This window comes from Myotis lucifugus, unplaced genomic scaffold (assembly GCF_000147115.1).
Source record: "Myotis lucifugus unplaced genomic scaffold, Myoluc2.0 scaffold_6, whole genome shotgun sequence".
NCBI classification, from domain to species: Eukaryota; Metazoa; Chordata; class Mammalia; order Chiroptera; family Vespertilionidae; genus Myotis; species Myotis lucifugus.
In genome coordinates this window covers 11,738,886-11,745,488 of record NW_005871054.1, presented here as the reverse complement: position 1 = coordinate 11,745,488, position 6,603 = coordinate 11,738,886, and the positions used below count along the sequence as shown (strand labels likewise).

Genomic DNA, 6,603 nt, shown 5'->3' with positions numbered 1-6,603 from the left:
CTGATTTATTGGCAATTAAACCTGCAGGATTTCTGCACTCCTTTCAAAACAAAGTATCTGAGGCTATTCAGCTAGGATGATTACATAGTGGGCTATCTACTAAAACTGAGGCATCTTTCTGTTAGTGCACAGCAGATACAATTGACTTGGCTGTATTTCGATTACTGCTATTATTTTGTGCAGATTCTTGTATCTTCCTCAAATCACCTAGGACCGAAGAATTACCTTGTTAGTTTAATAAAGCAGAATCTTACCAAGTGGTATATACTAGTAGTTCTGCTTGGAAGTATAACTTTGGTACAAATATGGACTCATTTAAAGCAAGCAAATGTGTTACTGAATCTAAATAATCTGTCTGTGGTGCTTCAGCCCTAGCATTCTGAAATGATTTGAAATGATCTTTTACTGGTTTGATACTTGTTATGTTATGTTTGTGTCCCCTCAAAATAAGCACCCATATGCCCATTACACATTTTAAAAAATAAAATATTACACAAACTGTTGAAGTCTCCTTCCCAGTTGTATTCAACTTTGTCATGGTCAGGGTTACCACTATTGTAAATTTTATTTTTTACCACATAATAAATGATATGTAGCACAGTAGGTCCAACATGGGTTTGAACTGTGTGGGTCCACTTATATGCACATTTTTTCAATAAACATACAGTTGGCCCTCCGTATCCCTGGGTTTTGCATCTGCAGATTCAACCAACCATGGATCGAAAACAGTATTTTTGATCTGCCATTGAGAATCCACAGATGTAGAGGGTTAACTGTATGCTCTGTTCTACACAATTTTACATAAGGGACTTGAGCACCCCCAAATTTGGGTATTCTCAGGGGTTCCAGAACCAATTTCCCACAGATACAGAGGGACAACTGTATTGTGGTATATTTTCACTTCATATATGTGACATAAAGAACTGTTTTGCATGTTTTTAAACTTTACATAGAAATCATTCTGAATACATTCCTCTGTAATTTGCTTATATCCCTCATCAATGTTTTCGAAATTTATTCATATTGATGTATATAGCTCCACTTCATTGATTTTAACTGTTGTATCATTAATATTCTAGTGGATGAATATGCCACAATTTATTCATTTTCCTATGAATTGCCATGTAAATTGGTTCTAATATCTTGTTGTTAAAATCATGCAATAACATGCAATAACCATTCTATTCCTATTCCCTTGTGTGCATGAGGAGGAATTTCCATAGGGTATATAACTAGAAATAAAATCATTGAAACAAAGGGTGCAAATTACCTGGATATTACCAAATGGCTCTTCAAAGTGGTTGTATTAATTTACACTCCTACCAGGAATATGTGTAATGTACTCTTCTTCTTGTTTTTTGTTTGTTTGTTTGTTTCCAGCTTCAAAAATCTTTTTAATAACAAGGTAGGATCTGGGGTAGTTTTTGCAGCCATAGTGGCCCATCAGCCTCTTGTGTGCTGGAACTCCTGCCCTTGAAGCATATGTAAGGTTTGGTGTGGCTATGAGGGGCTCCTGGGGCCTTGCCAAAATACCTGGACACCTCTTGGCCCTTGAGAGGACCAGAGAGCAGAATGATGCCACAGCCCTTGAGGGAGTCCAGGGCAGGTTGGTCAAACTTGAGGATCTTCCCCCCAACCTTATGGATACAGCTCTGGGTATTGCTTCTCACACAAAGTGCAGACACCCTCAGTTTGAGCACCTCCTGCACACGCAAGTCATCAGTTATAATCCCTACAACCACAGTGATTTTGCCCTCCCAGCTAGGAAGCTTCATTTCCAGATTATTCAGGAAAGGAACAGAGGTGGCCGGTTGATGCAAATTAAGAACAACCTTTTCAGTACCACGTGGTTGAAGGTAGAGTTGGTTCATCTGGCCATAAACCTGTATAGTTTGACCAATAGCCTTAGGTAGTCATCCTTGCACTGAGCCTTTCAGTCAGAAAGTGTAAAGAAATAATACATGCCAACATTCATGCATGTATCAGATGTATATGGTGAGCATGTCATGTGTGTGCATTAGGGCTCAGAAGACCCAAGCCTGAATATTCCCACCTGGTTCTCTTTCCCTCTTTTATTTGTCCCAATCTAATTCCTCTCACCTTCCTGTCCTTCCAGTGATGGCGAACCTTTTGAGCTCGGCATGTCAGCACTTCGAAAAACCCTAACTTAACTCTGGTGCCATGTCACATATAAAAATTTTTTGATATTTGCAACCATAGTAAAACAAAGACTTATATTTTTGATATTTAAATGCCATTTAACAAAGAAAAATCAACCAAAAAAATGAGTTCGCGTGTCACCTCTGACACGCGTGTCATAGGTTCGCCATCACTGTTCTAGGCCCTGCTCAAGTCCCTAAGAAGGCTTTCCTTATCACAAGGTTCTTCACATCTCTCCTGTCAATGACCTCCCAAGATAGCCCTTCACATATTCTCATCACCAGAGGAATATGTAGTGTTTCAGTGGTCCATGCTCTGGCTCCACATCATATGATCTGCTCCTCAAAGGCAGGAACTATCCTGAGGATTTATTAGCATCTCCCAGAATCCAGTACCACATTCATAATGGGCTCTTGATGAGGTTGGTGAATTGTTAATGGAGTGAATGCAGTTTCCTTTCCTCCCATAGAGTGATATTCCTGGAATGATTTCCTAGAAACAGCTATCCTCCCTCACTTGGGTAATATCCAGTTAATATGCAGATCCACACACCCATTGCTCCAATAATTTCATTCCCCTGTATATACTCTAAAGAAATGACCTCCTACATACTCCCACTTTTCTTTTATATTCCTCCTCTTCATAAATTTTCAATGATATCCACAAACAGTTTAATTCTCTTAAAGCCACTATCAGTGATGAGACTATTTTTTGAAAACCATAGCTACATATAGGTCAGCATATACAGGCTCACAGTTCATCTTTGCTCAACTTAGAAGAAATCTATCCTGAGAGTTTTCAGTATGTTCAGTTAACAAAGCACATTCTATTCTCACTCCTGGGTTGCTGAGAAGTCTGGATTCTCTTGTTCTTTATTTCTAGCTATCTTCTTGTCTTCTCCTCCCATGCCCTGAGCAATATACTCTTTTTGCCATATTAATCCCAAAACTTATTGTGTTTACTTCAACAGACTATCAAATATTCAGTTTTATTTTCTTATTAGGTTTTACTGAACCTTCTTACATTTTGACAGCAGCATGGTATAGTAAAAAGAAAACAGGCTTTGGAGACCGTAAGACTGGGTTTGAACCTCTGCTATATCACTTTACTGTGTTACATTAGGCAAGTTACTATAACTCCTCAATTTGTCAGGTGTAGAAATCAGCCCTTTCTCTTATGGTTGCCAAGTTAAGTTTCTACAGCATATTTCTGGCCATAAAAATATCACCAAACTTCTAAATAAAAAGAATTAAACAGGATAACATAGATTAAGTGTGGCCGAAACCGGTTTGGCTCAGTGGATAGAGCGTAGGCCTGCGGACTGAAAGGTCCCAGGTTCGATTCCGGTCAAGGGCATGTACCTGGGTTGCGGGCACATCCCCTGTGGGAGATGTGCAGGAGGCAGCTGGTCGATGTTTCTCTCTCATCGATGTTTCTAACTCTCTATCTCTCTCCCTTCCTCTCTGTAGAAAATCAATAAAATATATTTAAAAAAAAAACATAGATTAAGTGTGTTTATTATTGTGTCCTGCATAGAGTAGGTGCTTGGTAATGATTAGTGTCATCCCTCTTTTATTCTCCTCCCACTCCCTGAATTACTGTCAGGTACTTTTTCTTAAGTAGAGATGCAATAGAAAGTCACCTGTGTGACCAAAAGACCTCCACCACAGCCCTCAAAAAAATTAATATCTTCTTGTCAGCATTCTAGGAATTTTACCTCCTCCAATTAATTATTTTGTACTCCTAATTGACAGGTATTGTAATTGTAGGTCCCTTCTCTACTGCAAGGGAGGTTTTGGCACTTTGTCCCAGAACAGAGAAAAGACAATCTTACCAGTTGAGCTAAGGGACCTAGTGAGTATTTGATGTCTCCTAAAAAGAAAGAAATGTTTCTCTTTGACAAATATATATTATACTGGGAGAGGAAGAAACTTTCCTCTACCCTCAAGATTCTTTTAGCTGGTCTAATAATCAAATTTAATACCTACATACGTATAGGAACCCCATATACATGAGAGAGTCAGAGACCCCACATGTATGACAAATTTAGAGACAGAAAGGGAACATGGGTATATTTGACATTCTGAGCTAGGGATGAAGTAAATTGCCTTGAGGGCTGCAAAGGATCATTGCAGGATGAGCAGAAGAGCAGATATTTAGTAAATAGAAGTTTTCCCTGCCCTATAGGTAGGTCAAAAGAGGTTATCTCTGATGGTCTCTTATTATTGGCCCCTAATTCAAATTCTCGGCAGTTAAGGGATGAGCAGAAGTTTCTCTTGAGCCCAGAGCTAAAGTTGCCTCTGGCTCAAAACAATCCGCATACCACAGAGGCACATCTTGAGGTGACTCATTCTAAACCCCCACTACACACACACACACACACACACACACACACACACACACACACACACACAGTACGTTTTTACTTAATGTTGTCAATAAGGTCTTGGAAATTATGACTTTAAAAGAAATGATGTACAACAAAACCAATTTATCACAAGCTAATTGATATAAACAAGAGTTAAGTTCTATGGCCACAAAAACATCACCAAACTTCTAAATAAAGAGCCCAAACACTTCTAAATTAAACACTAAAATAAATGTGAGCTATACTATAACATATGTTAAAAAGATGAATAAAAACAAGTAAGATAATTATTTTACAACCAACTTATTCCAGTTTAGGGGACAAGGCGGGAACCAGCCCTACATGGGACACTCTTCCATTGTAGAGTGCACTCATACCTCACCCCAGGCTCACTCGTACTGGGATGATTTAGATTTACCTAATGTGTGCATCTCTGGGATGTGGGAGGAAACCAGAGTACTGGGAGAACACCCATGCAAACATGGGGAGAATGTGCCAGTTGAGGAACACAGAGATGGTTCTTCTGGGAATTGATTTTTTTTTAACTCACCAACGTTATAACAAAATGATGTTGAATAAAAAGAGTTATTCAAGGACCTGCTATATATATTATATTTGTATTATTATCCAATAAAATATCTACCTATCTATCTATCTATCTATCTACCTACCTACCTACCTACCTATCTATCTCTCTATCTCTCTATCTCTCTATTATCTCCTTACACTGGTGTACTTGGTACACACACAGTCTTAGTCTATTTGGGCTGGTATAACAGAACATCATAAACTGGGTAGTTTAAACAACAGAAATTTATTTCTCATAGTTTGGAGGCTTGGAATTCCAAGATCAAGGCATTGGCAGGATTTGGTGTCTGGTGAGGAATCAGTTCCTGTTTTATAAACCACCATCTTTTTGCTGTGTCCTCACACCGTGAAAAGGGGAAGGCAATTCTCTGGGATCTTTATAATCCGAACCCTCATAACCTAATCACCTCCCAAAGTTCCCATCTCCAAAATACTATCACATTGGGGATTAGGTTTCAGCACATGAATTTGGGGGAGCCACAAATACTCAATCTATAGCTCATACGAATGCAATGGCGTCATTATACCAGAGATATCCTGCCTCTCTATACAGTGAATGTGTTTTTTTTACTACAGGCCTTGTTATTACTTAAAATATTTAATTACATTTTTAATAATAAAAATCTTGATACCAGGAACACTGTCACCAACATGGTCCAGTTAATTTCCTTCCTATGTGTACCCACATCAAGGTAGATACTTTGCACCGTAAATGGTTAATAAAGAGTTAGTTCATTTTGAACTAGTTATCTGAAAAAACTATTGGAAAGCCACAGCCACACTTTCACTTATATAAGTAGAGCTGAAAGGGTGAGGGCTATGCCCTCCATCTTGCCCCATATCCTCCATGTTGGGGTAGGAGCCATGTGCTCAGACCCCTTCTTCCCGGAAGCCCAGGCCTCTGCTGGCCACGCCTGGGATTTCTTTAAACTAACCAATGACAGTTGAGGGATGTGCGCGCCATAAGAATTACCGCATCCTATGTAACAAGACCCAGCTTGTGCCTGGCCAATCGGCAGGGCCCACAGTCCCCTCACTCCACCCCCTATTAAAACCCTGGTTTTTCTCATGGCGGTCTCTCTCGGCCACTTGGCTTGCCATTGTGTCGGTGAGTGTGGTGGATGGGGAGCTCAACCTAGCTTGAAATACAGACTCTTATGCTTTTGCATCGGACATGGCTGGCTCCCTGATGTGGTTTCTTGGGGATCCTGAAATCTGGGCATAACAAGAGCCATCCTAAATCACTGCAGGACCTAGGTAATTTGAGTCTAAGAAAAAAATAATCGTTCATTACAAAGTGTGAGAAATATTTTAGGGTTGATTTTGTTTCAGTGACAATGTGAGTTGAGCATTTATGAGAGCTGTGCAAATTACACCACAGAAGAGGCTAACCAGCCGTGGGCAAACTACGGCCCGAGGGGCGGAATCCGGCCAGTTTGAAATGAATAAAACTAAAAAAAAAAAAAGACCGTACCCTTTTATGTAAT

The 6,603-nt window shown here is 39.6% G+C and overlaps 1 pseudogene; it reads right to left on the bottom strand.

The window, feature by feature from the left end:
* Nucleotides 1-1,394: 1,394 nt before the first annotated feature.
* Nucleotides 1,395-2,627, bottom strand: LOC102435785 (annotated as a pseudogene).
* Nucleotides 2,628-6,603: the final 3,976 nt, after the last annotated feature.